This window comes from Arachis hypogaea, chromosome 9 (genome assembly GCF_003086295.3).
Source record: "Arachis hypogaea cultivar Tifrunner chromosome 9, arahy.Tifrunner.gnm2.J5K5, whole genome shotgun sequence".
Lineage (NCBI taxonomy): Eukaryota > Viridiplantae > Streptophyta > Magnoliopsida > Fabales > Fabaceae > Arachis > Arachis hypogaea.
In genome coordinates, this window is record NC_092044.1 from 6982954 (window position 1) to 7006642 (window position 23689).

Sequence of the window (23689 nt, forward strand, 5' to 3'; positions counted from 1 at the left end):
AGCTTTTCTGTTTTGGATCTTGAATTGAGGTTGAAGAGCTCCATTGATTCAAATTCTGAGAATCATCTTCCACTCTTCCTCTCAATTGATCTAAGGATTGGGTTTTAATCTTCTCTGCTATTTTTAAACCTCAGTTTCTTCTGCAATATATTTTCTGACTGAGCAAAGGAGAATTGAGATCCAGATTTGCTTCCTGAGTTCATTGCTCTTCTTGGATCCTCAAATCCTCTTTTAGATTTTACAATTAAGCTAAGTTTCTTTTTGTCTTGTTCTTCAAGCAATTTTTCATCTCTGTTTGAATCTGGTGCACTTACTTCATCTTTTACTTCTTTGCTTGATTGCATTTTACATTTTCTTATTGAAGTTTTAATTCCCAGCACCCAATCCCTTTTACTTTTCATGCAATTTAATTATTCTGCAATTATTCTAAGTGCTGCTTATTGCTTTCCTTTAAATTTCCTGCACCCAATCCCCTTTACATTTCCTGCAATTTACATTTCTTGTCATTTAAGTTTTTGCAATTTACATTGCTTGTTCTTTAAGCTTCCTGCCTATTTACATTCTGTCATTTACAATTCTTGTCAATTTACTTTCTGTTGGCTACGATTTCACTCAATTTCACTTCAATGTTAGCTTGACTAAACTAATCACCCACTAAAGTTGCTTGATCCATCAATCCCTGTGGGATCGACCTCACTCTTGTGAGTTATTATTACTTGATGCGACCCGGTACACTTGCCGGTTGGATTTGTGTGTTGGAAATTCATTTTTCCACAAAAACACCATCACGCAGCACCTCATAGTCAAAGGTCATGGTATGGATAGCTATCTCTGCCTGCTGATGGGCACACATGTCATCAGTAATGTGTCGACACTGTAATGCCTCCTCTATCGCAGTCTCAGTGATCATAACCTCTCTACCCCTCAACTGAACCGAATCCAAAGTAGGACGGAAGAAGTTGCAAAAAAATTCCTTCACCCAAGAGATGTTAATATCCCCCAAATCTCTGTCAACAAAATCTATACCCAACTCAAGGATGCGACTAGTAATGGCTCGTCTCACATCATTGGGTAGGAGAAATTTCTTCTTAGTATTCAGCTTCGTTGTTCGATATTTTTGGAAGCGAAGCTCACAATAAAGATTGGGAAACTTGGTTGGATCGGTAGAAGGTAGCAACTGATTTTCCTTTTCTTCGTCATTCAAAGGATTCTTAGCATAATTCTTATAAATGGAGGGGATAGAAGGTGTAGAATGTTTTCTTTTCTTGGAAGAGGTGGCTATAGCCTTTCCCTTATCCGACATCCTGAAAAAGACAATTATGATATCAATTAAACATGTAGCATATAGCAATTAAAAGCAACTTCAAGATGTAAGAGGAGTGACAAGCAATCATAATGTGTATTGAAAACTTGGTGTGCAAAGGAGCATAAGTGGAAGCATAAACAAAAAAAATCAATACATCCACAATGTACACAATTCTTAAAGAATAGGCATAGTCATCATCACAACTCAAAAGAATGGTTAATGAGCTAAGTAAAGAAAACTGAAGTTAGTGGGTTAAACAAGTTAGCAAGTAAGAGATGAGATTGATACTTAGTGTTATGATGAAAGAAAGCTTGCCTAACAAAAGGATTCACAAAATGCATACAATGAGGTGTAATTATTGATGAAGAAAATGAAATTGCAATGGGGTGCAATGAATTGAAAGGAAATCATCAATGTTATGGTCACTAAAGTCAACAACTCTTACTCATTATGCAATAAAATCATCATACCTTTGAAAGAATGGTTAAAGAGGGTGAAATGTGAGTAATTGTAAAATGGTTAAAGAAATTAGTAAGTTAGAAAAGTGGATTAGTGGCATGATGATATTTAGGCTCAAAGAAAAGAGAAGTTGCGGTTCATGTTCACAATGATTGATGCAAATCCGGGAAGTTGAAAGGAAACGGAAATTAGCCCAAATTACAATAGAGACTCAAATGAAAATAGATTTCTTGAAAATTGGGCAGCATTCCGGCTTAAAATCGGATGTTCCCGGATGGCAACATGGCACAAATTAGCATGATTACAATATCAACTAATCACAGCAGCAAAAAGATAGCATACAGGCAACACAGATTGCACACAGAGCAGCTCAAAATTGGCACTTAGCAGACAAATCAACAAACAGAAAATAAATACAAACGGAGCACTTATCAGGCCTAGAATCCTCTATCCAATCCTAGCTACCTAACAACAAATATTTCTATCTAACCTAACATACAAAGTTCCAATTCTAACTAACTACAAACAACTAACAGTAAGTAACAGAAACGAAAAATTAAAAACAAGCAGAGTTGGAGCAAGAACCTGGGAGCAGAGGGGAACTAAGAATGGAAAGGAAATTGGGGAGTATTGAAGCTGGGAAGTGGACTGGTTGGAGTGCCGTCGCGGAGGGTGACGGTCACGGCGGAGCAGCGGCGGTGTGCTCGAGAGAGTGAGAGACTGAGTGACGGCGGAGGGGGGGCGGCAGGGATGGTTAGTGTGTAGGGCGAGAGAATGAGAGGTTGATGGTGAAGGACGGCGGCCGGTGGTAGTGGCGACGTTACTGCCGTGGCGGTTATGGGGGAGAAGAAGAAGAATGGAAGTTGGGAGGGAGAAGAGAGTGCGCGACTGCGCAACACTCTTCGCGTATCAGGGTTATCCCCTTTTTTGAATTGACGCGAGCGCGCACCTTGCGCGTCCGCGTACATTGGGGAAAATTGGGGATTCACGCGTGAGCGTGCAGTGCGCTCAAGCGTGGATGGGCAACTATGCAAGGGCGCGTGCGCGTACGGCGCGCGCACGCATACATGGGGTTGGGCCTGAGGCTTAGAGTGGGCTTGACGTGCGCCCAACTCTCGGGGAAAAAGCCTAGAGTGGCGGCAGCATGTAAGGGACGCGCGCGCGGCACGTGCGCGTCCGCGCAAATCGAGTTGGGCTAGGGGCTTAAAGTTGGCCCAGATCCGGCTCAACTCTCTGGGGCTTGGCTAAAAAAATTGCAGCAGTAGATCGACGCGGATGCGACATGTGCGCGTCCGCGTGCATTTCCCTATTCTCATGATCGGCGCGCACGCACGTAGTGCGCGTTAGCGTGCGAGGAGTTGGGCTTGAGGCACAACGTTGGCTTAGGAGAGGCCCAACTCTCTGGAAGGTGTATGGTGGTGCATCCGCTCATGGACGCGTGCGCGCGCGTCTTCCCCCCCTTTTTTTTAAGAAAATGCCTAAAAGCTCTAAATTGCCCAAAGACTCCCCATGATGCCTACAACTCCTTATTTAGTCAAAAACCACACACTTTCGAAAATGTAAGTTGGTTTTGAGATTTATTCCATTTCTACTAAGCACAACATACATGTTAATATGCTAGCAACTAATGTACACAAACAAGCTAATTATGAGATGAAAAACTACCTACAATGGTAACTCAAATCATTTATTAAACAAAATTAGAAGAGAGTGGAAAGAGTTTACCATGGTGGGGTGTCTCCCACCTAGCACTTTTAGTTTAAGTCCTTAAGTTGGACATTTGGTGGAGTCCTTGCTAGGGTGGCTTATGCTTGAACTCTTCTTCGAATCCCCACCAGTGTTTGCTCTTCCAATAGCCTCCGGGATCCCAATTTAAACGTGTAAGGCCTTCAAGGGGGCCTAAGCAAGTAACAAGGCCCCTAAGTTGATAGTGGTCTATGTATGTTCCGGGGTCCCATACTTTATTTGTCAATCCCTTTTCTTCTTGAGCTTCATGCTTCCATTTGAGTGGCAAACTCATTGAATTCTCGATTAGGCCTCCAAACCTTCTCCTAGACCCATGCAATTTGGTTCTACACCATCCATTGCCATTCAACCTTGAGCACGCACCCATCATGAACTTAGAGTGATGTTTCCAACCACTACATGACTCTTTCTTACTCCTCAATCCACAAAGAGCTCTAAGTTGCCCATCCGTCTTAAGAAAACCATATTCAAGTGGAAAATTAAAGATTAGAGACAAGGATTTTACCCACTTGAATGTTATGTTGGATGGTGACTTAGGAAGGGATGGTCCCAATGATCTTGCAAGCTTCACTCCCTTGTACTCTTCCTTGATTACCTTCACCTCTTCACAAGCTTCTTCAATTTCAACCTCATCCTCTTGGTAGCTTCTTTCCAATTCATTCTCTTCTTCATTGCTTACCAACGGCCTGGGAGGTTGTGCATCTTCTTTCTTGATCTCTTCTTCAATGATGGAATCCATCTCTCGATCCACCTCTTCCAATCTTTCATTACTCATACTATGCCTTGGAGGTTGCGTATTATCCTCCTCAACATCATTTTCAAGTTCAATGGAAGAGACTTCAACAACTTTCACAAGATCATTAACACTATCACTTGGTGTGGAAGTGTCCTCAAGCTTGAAATCCACTTCTTGTTTAACTTCTTTTAATCCTTCAACCATTTCTTCTTTCTCAATGATCTCTTCCTCCTCCACTTGTTGCAAGACATATCCCATCTCCTTGTCGTCATGCTGGGATCCTAAAATCTCCTTCATGCTCATCTCTTCGATTGATTTCTCACATTCATCCGTGGAGATGCTTTGCTTGTTGTATGAATCCCAAGAATCTATCTTTTGACGGATGGTTGCTTGAAGTCGATCCATTTCTTCCTTGAAATGATCCCTTAATTCTTGTTTCGCTTTACTAACATAAGTAGGATCATATTGCTCTTGGATTAATGGACATTGGTATGCTTCCATGGAGGTTTGTGGCGGAGAGGGGAAATCATGATATAGTTGGAAAGGAGGTTCATCAAAGCTTTGAGGTGGGAAGTTATTTTGGTTATTGGTAGATGGTGGAATTATACAGGACGTAAATTCTTGGAGGGTAGAGGTGAAACTAGTGAGTGTGGTTTGGAGCTCTTCTTGCTCTTGAAGAATGATACCAAGTGTATCATCCATGGGGACTTGGGTTGGAAGGTAAAGATGTTGGAGTGGTGGTGATTCAAGGGTTGCTTGTTCATAATCGTCACAAGGGTATGCATAGGGGGGATATAGATTTGGATCATATGTAGGCAATTGGTGGAAATAAGATGTGGGTTGAGAATATGGTGTATAGAATGATGGTGGTTGAGTGGTATAACCATGATAAGAATCATCATATCCGTAGGAATGATATGCATTATAAGAAGGATTACCATCATAGTAACTTGAAGGGAAAGGTTGCCATGATGATTGCTCATATGGATGTGGTTCCCTTCCTAAGAATTCATCTCTCCCATAATGTGAGCCATCATTCAAGTTTTCATCGCCTACAACATAGTCATAGTCATATCCAAAACCACAAGGACGAAAATTCATAGTGGCAAATAGAAACAAAACTAATAGGGATCTAAAACTAATGAAAACTAACAAACAAACAAAAGACAAACATATTCACAATATTCACATATTTACATTAACCAAAAAACATGGCACTCATGTGCAATCCCCCAGCAACGGCGCCATTTTGATAAATGAATTTTTGCCGGTATAGAAATTATCAAGTAATCAATCGTAGTATAGTCTAAACCGATGCAAAATCCATCATCAAACAAATCTACAATCTTTAATCGAGAGTATTAGTCCCGAGTCGTTCTTCCCTAGGAATGCTACAAGGATGCATGCTATTGGTTAAGTGGTCTTTTGTGGCTTGAAGAGTGTGGCATAAAAGTGCTAATAAAAGAAAACAACAATTAATCAATATTAAAAGCCTTGGCCAAGGTTGAACATTGGAAGTCCCATCACTATAGCTTCCTTCAATTGTGATAACAAAAGAGTGTTGCTTTACTTAGTTAACCCCTACTCATAGAGGAAAGTCAAGTAAAAGTAACTAACTTGAGTCACAAGTCCTAGTCTTACCCTATGGAAGTCTAGCTTTAGTGCACTCTAAGTCAATTAGCAATTCTCAATTCTTAATCAACAATTGACATCCATTATTCAAGTGTCTCCAATGACTCAACCACTAGGCCAAGTGAGAGGATACTACTCCATATCTAAAGTTGGCATTTTCTCAAACATTTGGAGAGCAAGAATGAAAGACATAATAAAATTGAGAAAAGATTTAGAATCAAAGTAATTCAACACAAGAGATTAACAACAATCAACAATGAACAACAATGAAAATGAGATCTTCAATGAATTAATAGAATCCAAAACAACAAAGTTAAACCTAAGATCTATGATAATTGAACAATTACAAACACTAATTGAGATTAGAGAAGAGGATCTACAACATGAACAAAGTAAATTGAGAGTTGCAATAGATCTCACCAAGGAATGGTTGAGAATTGAGAAAATGAAGATGAATCCTAGAGAGAGGTTGGAGTTTCTCTCTCTACAAATATAACTAACTAAAAAATATCTAAGAAAACTTGTAAAATGAGTCTATGGATGTGAATGTGTGTTAATCCCCTTCAATCCTTGGCTCTTATATGCATTTTGGCGCCAAAGTTGGTTGCTGAAACCTTCCAAAATCGCCAGGCACGTGTTGCAATAGTAGAATCACGTGCGGACTTCGACGCGTGCGTGCACGGTACGCGTGCGCGTCCCTGGCTAACTCTGCGATGTGCGCGCGAGCGCCTTTTGCGTGTACGCGTGCTTGGCCGAGATCAATTCTTTGGCTTTTTGTGCTTCTCTCCACTTGCATGCTTCCTTCCTTGCTTCCTTTTGATCCATGCCTAGCCTATTTCACCTTGAGATTACTAGCAAACACATCAAGGCATCTTATGGAATCAAGGATGAATTAAAATTATCAAATTAAAGGCTTAAAAGCATGTTTTTACACTTAAGCACAAATACGGGAGATATTACAAAACCATGCCAATTCATAGGCCAAATGCGAGAAAAGGTTATCAAAATACTCTAAATTCAATACAAGATAAACCCTAAAAATGGGGTTTATCATTGACTTGTCGTTTAAACATCCCGGGTCGAACAGTTCGACCCAGGGTATGAACAGTGTCCCTGCTCGAGTGTGGTCTTCCTTTTGAGGTCGAGTCCTTAGTTTTAGGACTTCGATCTTTCTCTGGTGAAGCCGAACTCAAGCATTTGTGGACATCTTCTTTGTAGAGTTTCCCTTTGAATGTGGAATGTTTTCTTTCTTTTAATTTTTTGAAATCGGCGTTCCTTTGTTCTTTTGAAACGCGCATCTCTCTACCTTGGGAACGTGCGAGGGTTTAATAACTCATTAATTTTTCCCTTTGCTATTTTTTCCCCTTTCTTCATTTCATTTTGAATTACACCCAAAACTTTCTCCTTTCCGTTTCTCTTTGCTTGCTGTAACTTCCCCTTCGTGGGATCATTGGTGATTGCTGGAGCTTTCTTTGCTCAAAAGGCATTTCGGATTTTTGTCTCTTTGCTTTCAACTTTTTCGACGCTTCCTCCTGTTTCAGGTTGGTTATTCTTTCTTTTACTTCTTTCGTCGTTCTTCTTTCGTGCTTGCATTGTTCCGTTCTTGGTAAAGTTTTGATCTTGCTTGAATTTATGTTGGAAAGGTTGAACCTTTTGTATGGTCGCACATCTGCTTGTTACTGCTCTGGGAGTATCTTAATATTTGAAATGGTCCTTCTGCATTTTAGGGTTTCTGCGTGCTGTGATTGCTTTCTGGTTTGTGTTCTTTGATATGAACTGCATGTTGTTTATTGAGTCTTTTGCTTTTTCAAAAGATTGCTCCTTTGATGACTCTCACCATGTTGGTAGTTTTCTTTTGGATGATGAGCTTTGTGGAAGATAATGATTTTCTGGTGGCTTATTTTTTATTTCTTCTCGTGTCGTTACTTGTTTGGAGGAGGATTATTTTTCTTTGCTAAGAGTTTTGTTGGGGTGTAGCCTTCTAGACTTTTCCTGAGTCTTTACTTTATCTCTGCCTCCAAAGGATGCCCCTGAACCTTGGTGTGTGTCCTGGGGTCTTCCTTTTGCTATTTTGTATTGCTCTGAGTCATGTTTGTCCGAGCTATTTTAATTTTGCACGAGTTGCTTTGGTTAGTAATCCATTCTCTTTTTCTTGCTGTAGGACTAGTTGGCCATGTCTCTCGCAAAAATATTGTTGAGACGTCTTCTAAGGTTCCTGAGGGTATGTATGACTGGCTGGACTCCCTTGTGTTGATGTGTGTCTCCGTGGTAAATGCTGAGTTCTGTGCAGAGCTTAGAAAACATCACCGAATATGTAGGAATAGAGATCAGGAAAAGAACTATGAATTGGTAGCACCTGATTCTGATGAAAGGGTTTGCTTTCCTGCTCTGACCCAGGGGGAACGTCTCTTCTTTTATGCTTATGACTATTTTTTCAGCCAGCTGAACATTACTTTTCCTTTTACTTCCTTTGAGACCGACTTGTTGTGGTCGTGTAATGAAGCTCCATCCCAGCTCTATCCGAACTCCTGGGGTTTTATCAAGATTTTCCAGTTGCTTTGCCATGAGTTGAATGTCACACCTTCACAGACTCTCTTTTTTTATCTTTTTGTTTTGACTAAGCCCAGAATTTCCTCTAAAAAGAAGGCTTCTTGGATTTCCTTTTGATCTGCCCAGGGACACAAGGTGTTTGCTATGTATGACGAGTCCTTTAGGCACTTTAAGAATTACTTTTTTAAGGTCCGAGTTGTTGAGGGAGCTCGACCATTTTTCTTAGAAGCAAATAACGAACCTGCCTTCCCCTTGTGCTGGCAAAAGAACGTTGTGGTGTCTTGATACTCGTGGGAGTTACTTGACGAGGTCGAGCAAGTTTTTGTAAATGTTTTGGAAGATATTTAGGGGGAAGCTCCCCTCCTTGATACCAAGAAATTTTTGGGTGATCCTTCCCTTGTCCGAACTGTGTTGATTTTGTTTTTCAGAGATGGCCAAGAATAATGACTCAATGAAAGCTTTTAAGAAAGCAAGGAAGGCTACCGCTGCGCAGAGTATTTCGGCCAAGGCTGCAGGGGAGGGATCTTCTCAAGTTCCTCCTAAGAGACCAATCTCGAGTTCTACTGGGCCGAGGAGGGTGATCCCAACACCTCAGGTCTATTTAGTTGATCCTCCCCAGACTTCTGCTGCTACTTTTTCTCCTTCTGCGGTTCCTCCTCCAAAAAGACCCCAGACTGTCGAGCCTTTTAATCTAGATGCTCCCGACTTTGATGCTGTTGGGTTTGTTGATCAAAAAATTGCTCCTTATGGTGTCATGCCTACTGATGATGTATCCATTCTTCGTCATTTGGATTTTATCACTCGGAGTGGCGTTAAACTAGCACACATGGGAGCAGCTTTATACTGGACCGCTCAAGAACTTCATATCCATGCTACGAAGGCCTTTATGGAGGAGGCCAAGTCAGAATTTGATCGGATTAAGGGTTTGAAAGAGGAGCTCGAGGTAAAAGTGGCCAAGTTGGAGAAAGAGTTGGCGGGGGAGAAGACTCGAGCTGTTGCCTTGGCAGCTTCTGCCAAGTTGTCTGAGGATATGGCATTGAAGCATAATAAGAGCTATGTTACGACTTACAGGGAGATGATGGGTCTTCGGGAGGATTTGGAGTCTGCCCGAGCTGATTATGCTGAACTCCAGGGTCATCTTGTGGGCAGCGTAAATGCTGCTTATGAGAATTTGAAGGAGCAGGTTTGAGTTCTTGCGCCTGAGCTTGACCTTACTTCTTTCAGCTTGGACAACATTGTAAAAGATGGTAAAATTGTCCCTGATGACCCTGATGATGATGACGATGTCGAGCCTCCTCCTGTGCCTGCTGCCAAAGTCTCTATTGCCCCAGCTTCCTCAGCTCCGACAGCTGAAGTTGGTCAGCCTGAGTCTGATCCTGACGTCCAGATCCTGAACCGGGATGATGAGACGGTGGATGCTGTACCCCTTCAGACTCATCCTCTATCACCCAGGATGCAGCTACTGGGAAGTCTTTGGATTCTCTATGATTATTTCTGGTATATTTGTGTATAGCCCGACCTGTGGGCTTTGAACTCTTTTTTGTAATTTGTAATCTTGGCTTCTGGATACTTTGGTTGATTTTCTGTTAGCAACTTTATTTTGGAAAAAACAAAGTAGGCTCTTGGGGTTAACTTCAGGTGGCCTCTCGGGTCTTTGTTTATTATAGCAGTTTTGGTTTCTGCCTGTTGATTACTCGCTTAGTATTTAGGCTATTTCAAGGCGTTGAAATACTGTTTTCCGACCTCTTTTGATTGCCTTTATACTTTCATACTTGTAGCTTTAAATCCTTTGGGTCATGGCTTTCTAGGTCCGACTTGAAGTCCCTTATAGCGCATGCCTTCTATTTGGCTGACTTCTTCGTGAGTTATTTTAGTAATCCATTTTGTTTGGATCTTTGTCGGATCTCTCTTATGGATTACCTTGTATAACTTTTTGTAGGTTTGGGCCAACTTCTTCATGTTGGTCCCTTCGAAGTTATTTCTAGTAATCCATTTATTTGGATCTTTGTCAGATCTCTTTTATGGATTACTTTTATAACTTTCGTTTGTGGGAGTAGACTTCGTCATGTCGGTCCCATCGAAGTTATTTTTAGTAATCCTATTTTGGATCTTTGTCAGATCTCTTTTATGAATTACTTTTATAACTTTAGTTTGTGGGAGACCGCCTTCGTCATGTCGGTCCCTTCGAAGTTATTTCTAGTAATCCATTTATTTGGATCTTTGTCAAATCTCTTTTATGGATTACTTTTATAACTTTGGTTTGTGGGAGGCCGACTTCATCATGTCGGTCCCTTCAAAGTTATTTCTAGTAATCCATTTATTTGGATCTTTGTCAGATCTCTTTTATGGATTACTTTTATAACTTTGGTTTGTGGGAGGCCGACTTCGTCATGTTGGTCCCTTCGGAGTTATTTCTAGTAATCCTCTTTTTTAGGGATGGCCAGGCCTTTTTCCAGGGATTTATTTTTTATAACTTTGTAGTTGACTGGTCCGACTTCTTCATGTTGGTCCGTCTTTTAAGTTATTTTTTATCAACCCATTTTTAATTAAGACCTCGTCAGGTCCTTTCCTATGGGTCACTTTCGATAACTTCTTGCATTTAATCTGTTTTGTCGCTTTTCATCTTTGCCGATTTTGTAGAAGTTGGGTTTGATCCTCGCTCGGTCGACCTTTGATGAATTCGGTTTTCATCTTTGTTGGTCTTTATCGTGATCGGGAAGTGAATTCGGTTTTCACTTTTGCCGATCTGTAGCTTTATAATTGGGCGATGAATTTTTGCGTTTCAGATTAATGCGTCTTGATAAAGAATTTGTAGAAAATCTGAAAAAACTTTATTCAAGATAGAAAATATGCAAATATATACATGTGGATGTTTTTTCCTTCTAAGTCAGTCAATTTGTAGATCTTGGCTTGGTACCTCATTAAAAAACCTGTTCAGGAAAAAGAGTGCACAATGTCCTAAGATCTTTATTACCTTTAACTATAATACCTTTTTAGGTTACAGGCGTGCCATGACCTTGGCAGCTCTCGCCCTTCGAGTTCGGATAGTGTTCCGAGGGTTACCTGAAACTGTAGGTCGATCTCGGACGAGATCTTCTGTGCTGGTCAGAGCCGACGTGTCCGGCAGTTGTATAGCGGCCGGAGCTGGTGTGTCCGACTTGTGGAATTGAGAATGCTGCTGATCCCTTGTCACCGAAGGGTGGGGGGTACCTGCAAGGGACTCCGATGCTTAAGTTAGCAAGGGTATTAAACATGTATTGAGTAGAATCAGAGTATGAGTTATACCTGGGTGCTCCAGTGTATTTATAATGGTGAGGAGTGACCTTCTGTGGATAAGATAAGTTAGTTATCTTATCTTATCTTTATCTTCAAGTGAGGTCATCTTATCTTCAAGGGAATCGCCCTTCTCTCTGTAGGCTTGGGCTGCCTTAGGATTTGGGGCGTGTTCCTCTATTTGGGCCCTTCTTTGGGCTTTCCTGGTGACTTGGCCGAGCTCTTAAGAAAGAGGTCGGGTTGTCCTGACCTGAAGAGGTCGGTCGCTTTGTCTGTCGAACATCCCGGGTCGGACAGCTCGACCCAGGGTATGAACAGTGCCCCTGCTTGAGCTCGGTCTTCTTTTTTGAGGTCGAGTCCTTGACTTCGGTCCTTCTTTGGTGAAGTCGAAATCAAGCATCTTGTCGATTCCTTTGTAGCAGTTTTTGAATGTAGAACGTTTCCTCCAAAAGCGCGCACTTTTATATCGGTGCTTTGGGAACGTGCGAGGGTTTAATGCTTTCATTAATTTTAGCATTAATTGCCCCGTTTCCCTTTGGCTTTTTACTTTGATTTTGAAAACCCAGAAACGGTTTCTCTTTTTCGCCCTTTTCGTAACTTCCTTTCTCCGCTCCCTTCGCTCTCTGTTTTTCATCTGCGCTTCTACTTTCTTGTGTTGCGGCGTCGCTTGGCGTTTTTTCTGGAGCTTCTGTTTTCGCCTGGAGTTTTGCAGTTTCGCGTTTCTTCCTGCGACATTGCTCTTGTTTGCATTCTTTCTTTTGCTTGTGAGAGGGCGTTTCCAGATTTCGCCTTCCATCTTCAATTTCTTTGAAGCTTGCCACTCTTTCAGGTTGGTACTTGCTTTCTTGCTTCTTTCGTTGCTTCGTCTTTAGTTTTTAGGTGAAGCTTTGATTTTGCATGTTTGAAAGTTTGAATCTTTTCGTGGTCTTGTATTTGCTTGTCACTGTAACATGTTTTTCCTGTCTTTCTTTTATGCATTCTCTTGGCATTTCCATCGAGGCTTTCTAGGATTTTATTGTTGCTTCTGGTTGTTTCCTGTCTTTGATGATTTCTACTTGGCGTGCTCTGATTTTTGGGAATGCTTTTTGCTTGGTAGACAGTAATGACTTTTTATGTTTTTCTTTGATGAAAAATGTTTGCTATTTTGAATTCTTTCTGAGAAATGCTGGGGTGCAAGCTGTAGATCTTTCCTGGAAACCTTGCTTTGTTACTGCCTCCAAAGGATGCCCCAGGACTTTGGTTTGAGTCTTGGGGTTTTCCTTTTCTTGTTTCTTCGCCTGTATCGTATTGACTGAGTTGTTTTCTCCTTTTGTCTGGGATGTTTTTAGTAACCCCATCTTCTTTTCTTACTTGTAGGATTAGTTGGCCTCATGTCTTCTCACAATAACATTGTAGAGATGTCTTCCAGAGTTCTCAAGGGAATGTCCAATTGGCTGGACTCCCTTGTTTTATTGTGTGTTTCTGTTGTGGATGCTGAATTTTGCACAGAGCTGAGGAAGCGCCATAGGATTTGTGGTAACAATGCCCGTGAGGAGGATTACGAGCTTGTTGCTCCTGATTATGATGAGGGAGTTTGTTTTCCGACTTCCATTGAGAGGGAGCGTCCCTTCTTCTATGCCTATGAATACTTCTTCAGTCAGTTGAACGTTACTTTTCCTTTTACTGCTTTCGAGACCGACCTGTTGTGGTCGTGTAATATTGCCCCATCCCAGCTTCACCCAAATTCTTGGGGTTTTATTAAAATTTTTCAACTTCTCTGCCGAGAATTAGATGTAACACCCTCTCAGACTCTTTTCCTTTATTTGTTTATTTCCGCCAAGCCTGGCGGTTCTTCAAAAAAGAAAGCTTCCTGGGTTTCCTTCAGGTCCGCCCAGGGCCATAAAGTTTTTGCTATGTATGATGAGTCCTTTAAGGACTTCAAGAATTACTTCTTTAAGGTTCGTGCTGTCGAGGGGGCCAGCCCCTTTTTTCTTGATGAAAATGATGAGCCTTCTTTCCCTTTAGAGTGGAAGAGGGATGTGAGAGTGTCTCGCTATACCTGGGAGATGCTTGATGATGTTGAGCGTGCCTTTGTTGTTGTTCTTGAGGATCTATGGGGGTAACCACCCCATCTTGATACAAAAAGGTTTTTGAATGACCCGTCCTTGGTTCGGACTGTTTTGGGTACTTGTCTGACTTGTTTCTATACTTGTTTCTTAATTTTTCCTTCCTCTTATTGAGATTGTAACTCTTTGCTGTGGCTGATTTTGTATTTGCAGAGATGTCAAAGAACAATGACCCCATGAGGGCCTTTAAAAAGGCGAAGAAGGCAACTGCTGCTCTGAACATCTCGGCCAAGGTGGCTGGAGAAGGATCTTCTCATGCCCCTGTGAGGCCTCCTGTGCCGAGTTCTCCCAGGCCGAAGAAAGCAATTCCTACTCCTCAGTTTCGTCAGGTCGATCCTCTACAGACTTCTACCGCTGCTTCTGGTGCTCCTTCTAGTAAGAAGCTAAAAACAACTGAGCCTTTCAACCTTGATGCTCCCGACTTTGATCCGATCGAGTTTTTAGATCAACAAATCGGTCCTTATGGTGCCCTCTCTATGGATGACGTATCACTTCTTCATCATTTTGATTATGTAACTCGAAGTGATATTAAGTTAGCACACATGGGAGCGGCCCTATATCGAACTGCTCAAAGTCTTCCTCTTCATGCCACCAAAGCTTTTATGGAGGAGGCCAAACAGGAGTTTGATAAGATAAAAGGCTTGAAAGAGGAGCTTGAAGTGAAGGTGGCCAAGTTGGAAAAATATCTGGCGAATGAGAAGGCGAGTTCCCTCTCTTTGGCTGCCTCTGTGAGGCTGGCTGAGGACACGGCACTGAGGCATAAAGATAGCTATGTCACATCTTATCGGGAGGGAATGCGTCTGAAGGAGGAGTTGGAGAACGTCCGAGCTGATTACTCCGAGCTTCAAGGTCATCTTGTTAACAGTGTAACTGCTGCCTACGAGAACCTGAAGGAGCAGGTTCGAGTTATTGCTCCTGAGGCCGACCTTACTCTCTTCATCCTGGACAATGTTGTGAGGGATGGTAAGATTGTCCCTGATGACCAGGATGATGATGATGCTGACCCTCCCCCAGTGCCTTCTGTCAAAGTGTTGACCTCCTCGGTTCCTCCCGTTACGTCTGATTCGGATTGCCAGATTCTGAACCGGGATGATGGAACTATAGATGCTGTGCCTATTCAGACTTTCCCTCTTTCTCCCTGTACTGATGCTGCCGGGAAGGCTCCAGATCTTGGTTGACCTATTTTTTTAAGTATTTGTGTAAATAGCCCGGTTTGTGGGTTTTGAACTCTTTTTTGTAAATGATGTTTTGTTGACTGTTGATACTCCAGTTGCTACTTTTAGCAACTTTATTTTGAAAAACAAAATGGTTTCTCTTGCTCTTGGGGTTGGCTTCAAGCGGCCTGTTGAGTCTTTGTTTTATGGTAACTGCGATACGCTTGCTTGCAGCTTTCTTTAGCATTTACCTGGAATTTTCAGAGTTATTTTTTATCCATCCTCTTTTGATTGCTTTTGTGGCGAGGTCGAGGTCTATCGGGTCGAGTTATCTCCCCTCTGTTGGTTGATTTTCTCAATTGATCTTTTTCGAGCAACCCCTTGGGATTACTTTTTATAACTTTTTGTAGCTTTAGTCTGACTTCTTCATGTTGGTCCCCGTTTCGTTACTAGGTGATCCTTTTTCTTAGATCTTGTTCAGATCTCTTTTGAGGTTTTACCTTTTGTAACTTTATCTTTTTCGGGCTGACTTCGTCATGTCGGACGTCGTTGAGTTACTCGATAATCCTCTTTCTTGGACCTTTGTTCATGTCTTTTTCAGGGATTTATCTTTTGTAACTTTATCTTTCCGGGTCGACTTTGTCACGTCGGGCTCTGTCGAGTTATTTGATAATCCTCTTTCTTGGACCTTGTTCAGGTCTCTTTCAGGGATTATTCTTGTTTTTGTAGGAGTCGAGCTCTTTTAAGTTGTTTTTGTAATCCTCTTTCTTGGACCTTTGTTAGGTCTCTTTCAGGGATTACTTTTACAACTTGTCTTGTAGGAGACCGACTTCGTTAGGTTGATCTCTTCTAATTTGTTTTTGTAATCCTCTTTCTTGGACCCTTGTTAGGTCTCTTTCAGGGATTACTTTTACAACTTGTCTTGTAGGAGACCGACTTCGTTAAGTCGATCTTTTCTAAGTTGTTTTTGTAATCCTCTTTCTTGGACCTTTGTTAGGTCTCTTTCAGGGATTACTTTTACAACTTGTCTTGTAGGAGACCGACTTTGTTAGGTCAATCTCTTCTAAGTTGTTTTTGTAATCCTCTTTCTTGGACCTTTGTTAGGTCTCTTTCAGGGATTACTTTTACAACTTGTTTTGTAGGAGACCGACTTCGTTAGGTCAATCTCTTCTAAGTTATAGCAATTCCTCTTTAATAGGGCTGGCCAGACCTCTTTCCAGGGATTTGCTGATAACTTGGGTTGACTTGGTCTGAATTTTTAGTGTCGGCCAGTCTTTTTAAGTTATTATATAGCAATCCATAAGACCTCGTCAGGTTCTTTTTGGGATCACTTTCGATAACTTCTTGCATTATTCTGTGTTCATCTTTGCCGATTTGTAGATGGTAGTTTCTGTCCTGGTTTAATCGACCTTTAGGTGAATCGCATTTTCACCTTTGTTGGTCGATCATTCCTGTTCATACCCTGGGTCGACCTGACTGACCCGGGATGTTTAGCGACAAGGAGACCGACCTCTTCAGGTCAGACTATCTGACCTCTTCTCAAAGAGCTCGGCCAAATCGACAGAAAAGTCCAATAAAGGGCCCAAATAGAAGAACACGACCCAAATCCAGAGGCAATCCCAGCCTACAGAGATAAAGGTGGTTTCCGTTGAAGATAAGCTGACCTCACCTAAAGATAAGATAAGATAAGATAACTAACTTATCTTATCTAGAAAGGTCACTTCTCACCATTATAAATACACTGGAGCACCCAGGTATAACTCATACTCTGATTCTACACAATACCTGCTTAATACCCTTGCTAACTTAAGCATCGGAGTCCCTTGCAGGTACCCCCCACCCTCCGGGGACAAAGGAATCAGCACCACCAACAAGTTCAACAAGTCGAACACAACAGCTCCGGCCGTCTCTTACCAGCCGGACACGTTAGCACTGATCAGTACCGAAGATCTCATCCGAGATCGACCTCCAATTTTAGGTAACCCTCGGAACATTGGCGCCGTTGCCGGGGACCTGGAAGTCATCCCATCACCATGGCGGACGACCATGACAACGACCACGATTCAGGTCTGGAGGATCGGACACCGCACAAAAACGCGGATGTCACGCTACAAAACACTCCGGAAACCAACAAAGACAAAGACTCACCAAATTCAGGGGTAATAGAAGCGCTCCTGGATTGCCTAAAACAACTGGAAAAAGAAACCCAACAACAACGGGAAATTGGAAAAGATCTCCAAAGAGAAGTGCGGCGACGTCGGGAGTTGGAAGAAAAACTACAGCAATTGGAAGCCGATCTCAAATCAAAAGCCCCGCGGGCTAATCTCGAGGAAAATTCACGCAAAGAGCAAGACCCGTTCACCAGGGAAATCATGAAAACCAAAATTCCAAAAGATTTCAAACTCCCGGATATGACCCTGTATGATGGCACCACGGATCCCAACCACCATCTCAGCAACTTCAGAAGTAGAATATACCTCACCGACGCCCCAGATGCTGTTCGCTGTAAGGCTTTTGCAATAACTCTCACAAAGACAACGATCCGATGGTTCGACAACCTACCCCCGAAGTCCATCTCAAGCTTTGATGAGTTAGCCAAAAAATTCCTAGCCAGATTCTCCATTCAGAAAGATAAAGCCAAGCACGCCCCCAGTTTACTAGGGATCAAACAAGGAGATCGGGAGAGCCTCCGCAACTACATGGAGATATTCAACAAAACATGCATGGACATACAAAGCTTACCAACGGAGGCCGCCATCATGGGACTCATCAATGGTTTACGAGAGGGACCTTTCAGCCAATCCATATAAAAAAAAGTACCCGACCTCCTTAGACGAAGTGCAGGAGCGGGCAGAAAAGTATATCAGCATGGAGGAAAACGCTCGGTTAGGAGAAACCTCAAAATCGAGGGCCTCCTACTGAGACAAAGACAAGGAACCCAAAAGAAAAGAAGATTGACAAGGGAAGAAAATCAAAAAATATCATAACTACACCCCTCTCAGAGCATCCCTGGTCGAAATATACAAAGAAGTCTGCCATACGGAAAAAATCCCCCAGCACGGCCGCTCAAAGGCAAAAGGGGAGGAGAAAACCGAAAGAAATATTGTGAATACCATCAAGTCTGAGGACACTCCACAAACGAATGCTTCGATTTAAAAAATATCATAGAAAAATTGGTAAGAGAAGGAAAATTAGATTGATTCCTGGCCACCCGAGATGATCAAAGAAAGAGACGAAGGGATGAAGATACCGAACGAACAGAACAATCACCTCGGACACCAGAAAGACATGTTCACATGATACACGGTGGATTCACAGCAGGAGGGATCTCCAAATCCTCTCGCAAAAGATATCTCAAAGAAGTATATCATGTCGAAGAAGAGGAGAAAGCACTCAACATTCCGGCAATAACATTCACTAAAGAGGACGCATCCGACATCATCACAGAACACGATGATCCTATGGTTATCACCATTATATTGGCAAACGCCAACCTACACCGCACATTAATAGACCAAGATAGTTCTGCCGACATCTTATTCAAAATAGCCTTTGATAAACTTGGCTTGGAAGAAAAAGAACTTAAAGCATATCCAAACAGCCTGTTTGGGATAGGAGATACCCCGGTTCGACCACTCAGATACCTACCACTACATACAACCTTCAGAAAAGGGGACCAATCCAGGACCTTCAAAATAGACTACATCGTAGTTGATGTAAGTTCAGCTTACAACGCTCTCATAGGACGGAAAACACTCAATCAACTCGGCGCAATAGTCTCGACCCCATGATGAGCGGATAATTTGTACACTTTTTGGCATTGTTTTTAGTATGTTTTTAGCATGATCGAGTTAGTTTTTAGTATATTTTTATTAGTTTTTAGTTAAAATTCACTTTTCTGGACTTTACTATGAGTTTGTGTGTTTTTCTGTGATTTCAGGTATTTTCTGGCTGAAATTGAGGGACTTGAGCGAAAATCTGATTCAGAGACTAAAAAGGACTGCAGATGCTGTTGGATTCTGACCTCCCTGCACTCAAAGTGGATTTTCTGGAGCTACAGAAGCCCAATTGGCGCGCTCTCAACGGCGTTGGAAAGTAGACGTTCTGGGCTTTTCAGCAATATATGATAGTCTATACTTTTCCCAAGATTTGATGGCCCAAACTGGCGTTCAAAGTCACCCTCAGAATTCCCAGCGTTAAACGTCGGAACTGGCACCAAAGTGGGAGTTAAACGCCCAAACTGGCACAAAAGCTGGCGTTTAACTCCAAGAAGAATCTCTACACGAAAATGCTTCAATGCTCAGCCCAAGCACACACCAAGTGGGCCCGGAAGTGGATTTTTATGTCATTTACTCATCTCTGTACACCCTAGGCTACTAGTTCTCTATATATAGGACCTTTTACTATTGTATTTTCATCTTCTGATCTTTGGAATCTTTTTGATCTTTAGATCTTTTGATCATTGGGAGGCTGGCCATTCGGCCATGCCTAGACCTTGTTCTTATGTATTTTCAACGGTGGAGTTTCTACACACCATAGATTAAGGTGTGGAGCTCTGCTGTACCTCGAGTATTAATGCAATTACTATTGTTCTTCTATTCAATTCCGCTTGTTCTTGTTCTAAGATATGACTTGTTCTTCAACTTGATGAATGTGATGATCCGTGACACTCATCATCATTCTCACCTATGAACGTGTGCCTGACAACCACCTCCGTTCTACCTTAGATTGGGTGGATATCTCTTGGATTCCTGATACACGATGCATGGTTGATCGCCTGACAACTGAGCGCTCGCCTGACAACTGAGCCAGCCATTCCGTGAGATCAGAGTCTTCGTGGTATAGGCTAGAAATGATGGCGGCATTCAAGAGAATCCGGAAGGTCTAAACCTTGTCTGTGGTATTCTGAGTAGGATTCAATGATTGAATGACTGTGACGAGCTTCAAACTCCTGAGGGCGGGGCGTTAGTGACAGACGCAAAAGAATCACTGGATTCTATTCCGGCCTGATTGAGAACCGACAGATGGATAGCCGTGCCGTGACAGGGTGCGTTGAACATTTCCACTGAGAGGATGGGAGGTAGCCACTGACAACGGTGAAACCCTTGCATAAGCTTGCCATGGAAAGGAGTAAGAAGGATTGGATGAAGACAGTAGGAAAGCAGAGAGACGGAAGGGACCAAGCATCTTCATACGCTTATCTGAAATTCCTACCAATGAATTACATAAGTATCTCTATCTTTATCTTTATGTTTTATTCGTATATCACCCATACCCATTTGAGTTTGCCTGACTAAGATTTACAAGGTGACCATAGCTTGCTTCATACCAACAATCTCTGTGGGATCGACCCTTACTCGCGTAAGGTTTATTACTTGGACGACCCAGTACACTTGCTGGTTAGTTGTGCGAAGTTGTGTTTATGCCATGGTATTGAACACCAAGTTTTTGGGTTCATCACCGGGGATTAATTGAGTTGTGAAAAGTGTTGATCACAATTTCGTGCACCAAGTTTTTGGCGCCGTTGCCGGGGATTGTTGAGTTTGGACAACTGACGGTTCATCTTGTTGCTTAGATTAGGTATTTTTTTCAGAATTCTTAAGAATGAATTCTAGAGTTTCATGATGATCTGTTGAAGTCTGGCTGGCTGTGAAGCCATGTCTAATTTTATTGGACCGAGGTTTCAACTTATCATCACAAAAGCTTGTTGATTTCTATCAATCTTGCTGTTGGAGCAGTGATCTGCTAAGGCTTGGCTGGCCATTGGCCATGTCTAGTGTTTTGGACCAGAGCTTTCTTTGAAAGATTGGCTGGCTATGAAGCCATGTCTAATTCCTGGACCGGAGTCTTAGACTAGCATTGCAATGATTCCTGGAATTCTCATTAAGAATTTTGATACCTTTATTTTCTTTTCCACTTAATTTTCGAAAAGCACAAAAAAAAAATTACAAAATCGTAAAATCCAAAAATTTCTTGTTTGAGTCTAGAGTCTCATTTTAAGTTTGGTGTCAATTGCATGTTTTTGTTCTTCTTGCACTCATGCATGTGTCTTCATTAATCTTCAAGTTGTTCTTGATGATTTCTTACTCTGATCTTTGAATTCTCTTGACTTGAGTGTTTGTGTGTCTCATATGCATTCTCATTTTGTCAGTGTCAGTAGTATACAAACTGCTAAGTTTGGTGTCTTGCATACATTGTTATTTATTTTTAGTTGCATTTTGATCATTCCTCACATTAAAAATCCAAAAATATTTTTAATTTGTGTCTTTTCAAGTCAATAATACAGAGAATTGAAGATTCAGAACATGCAGCAGAGGAATTGCACAGAAAAAGCTGGGCGTTTAAAACGCCCAGTGAAGAAGGGCAAACTGGCGTTTAAACGCCAGCCAGGGTGCCTGGCTGGGCGTTTAACGCCCAAAAGGGTAGTAGTTTGGGCGTTAAACGCCAGAATGTGCACCATTCTGGGCGTTTAACGCCAGGATGGCACAAGAGGGAAGATTTTGCTTTCAAATCAAATTTTTTTTTAGTTTTCAAAATCTTTTCAAAATCAAATCTTTTTCAAATCAATTTTTTTCAATCAAATCTTTTTCAAAAATCAATTTCTTTCTATTTTTAAGGATACTTGCTATCAATTAATGATTTGATTCAACATTTCAAGTATGTTGCCTTTTCTGTTGAGAAAGGTTTAATGTTTGAATTATATCTTTTCTTGATAGCCAAGTCATTAATTTTCAAAATAAAATCTTTTTAAAATGTTTTTCAAATCATATCTTCTCAATCACATCTTTTTCAAAATAGTTTTCAATCAAATCTTTTTCAAAAATCACTTGATTTCTTTTCCACTCTTATTTTCGAAAATCAATTAAAGTTTTTCAAAATGTTTTTAAAATCTTTTTAATATTTTCGAAAATTACTTCCCCTCTTCTCACCTCCTTCTATTTATGGACTAACACTATTCCTCAATGAACAATTCGAACTCCATCTCTCTTGATAAGTTTGAATTCTTCTACTTCTGCCTTCTATTTTTCTTTTCCTCTGACACCTCAAGGAATCTCTATACTGTGACATAGAGGATTCCACATTTTCTTGTTCTCTTCTCTTTCTTATGAGCAGGAGCAAAGACAAAAGCATTCTTGTTGAGGCTGACCCTGAACCTGAAAGGACCTTGAAGCGAAAGCTAAGAGAAGCTAAGGCACAAATCTCTGTAGAGGACCTAACAGAAATCTTCAAAGAAGAAGAACCCATGGCAACCGAAAACAACAACAATGCCAACAATGCAAGGAAGGTGCTGGGTGACTTTACTGCACCTACTCCCGACTTCTATGGGAGAAGCATCTCTATCCCTGCCATTGGAGCAAACAACTTTGAGCTTAAGCCTCAATTAGTTTCTCTAATGCAACAGAATTGCAAGTTCCATGGACTTCCATTGGAAGATCCTCATCAGTTTTTAGCTGAATTCTTGCAAATCTGTGACACTGTCAAGACCAATGGGGTTGACCCTGAGGTCTACAGACTTATGCTATTCCCTTTTGCTGTAAGAGACAGAGCTAGAACATGGTTGGACTCACAACCTAAAGAAAGCCTGAACTCTTGGGAAAAGCTAGTCAATGCCTTCTTGGCAAAGTTCTTTCCACCTTAAAAATTGAGTAAGCTTAGAGTGGAAGTCCAAACCTTCAGACAGAAGGAAGGAGAATCCCTTTATGAAGCTTGGGAAAGATACAAACAATTGATCAGAAAGTGTCCCTCTGATATGCTTTCTGAATGGAGCATCATAGGTATTTTCTATGATGGTCTCTCTGAACTGTCCAAGATGTCTTTGGATAGCTCTGCTGGAGGATCTCTTCATCTGAAAAAGATGCCTACAGAAGCTCAAGAACTAATTGAAATGGTTGCAAATAACCAATTCATGTACACTTCTGAAAGAAATCCTGTGAACAATGGGACAAATCAGAAGAAAGGAATTCTTGAGATTGACACTCTGAATGCCATACTGGCTTAGAACAAAATATTGACTCAGCAAGTCAATTTAATTTCTCAAAGTCTGTCTGGAATGCAAAATGCACCAAGCAGTACTAAGGAGGCTTCATCTAAAGAAGAAGCTTATGATCCTGAGAACCCTTCAATGGAAGAGGTGAATTACATGGGAGAACCCTATGGAAACACCTATAATCCTTCATGGAGAAATCGTCCAAATCTCTCATGGAAGGATCAACAGAGACCTCAACAAGGTTTCAACAACAATAATGGTGGAAGAAACAGGTTTAGCAATAGCAAACCTTTTCCATCATCTTCTCAGCAACAGACAGAGAGTTCTAAGCAGAACACCTCTGACTTAGCAACCATGGTCTCTGATCTAATAAAAACCACTCAAAGTTTCATGACTGAAACAAGGTCCTCCATTAGAAATTTGGAGGCACAAGTGGGTCAGCTGAGTAAGAAAATTACTGAACTCTCTCCTAGTACTCTTCCAAGCAATACAGAAGAAAATCCAAAAGGAGAGTGCAAAGCCATCAACATGGCCGAATGTGGAGAGGAGGAAGAGGCAATGAACGCCACTGAGGAAGACCTCAATGGACGTCCACTGGCCTCCAATGAGTTCCCCAATGAGGAACCATGGGAATCTGAGGCTCAAAATGAGACCATAGAGATTCCATTAAATTTACTTCTGCCATTCATGAGCTCTAATGAGTATTCTTCCTCTGAAGAGGATGAATATGTCACTGAAGAG

General features: G+C 41.6%; 1 non-coding gene across 1 annotated transcript; it reads right to left on the reverse strand.

Moving 5' to 3' along the window:
- Window positions 1-22609: 22609 nt before the first annotated feature.
- LOC112713611 (small nucleolar RNA R71) lies at window positions 22610-22717 on the reverse strand. Its single transcript, XR_003158582.1, has one exon. It is a non-coding gene; the product is annotated as a small nucleolar RNA R71 (small nucleolar RNA).
- Window positions 22718-23689: the final 972 nt, after the last annotated feature.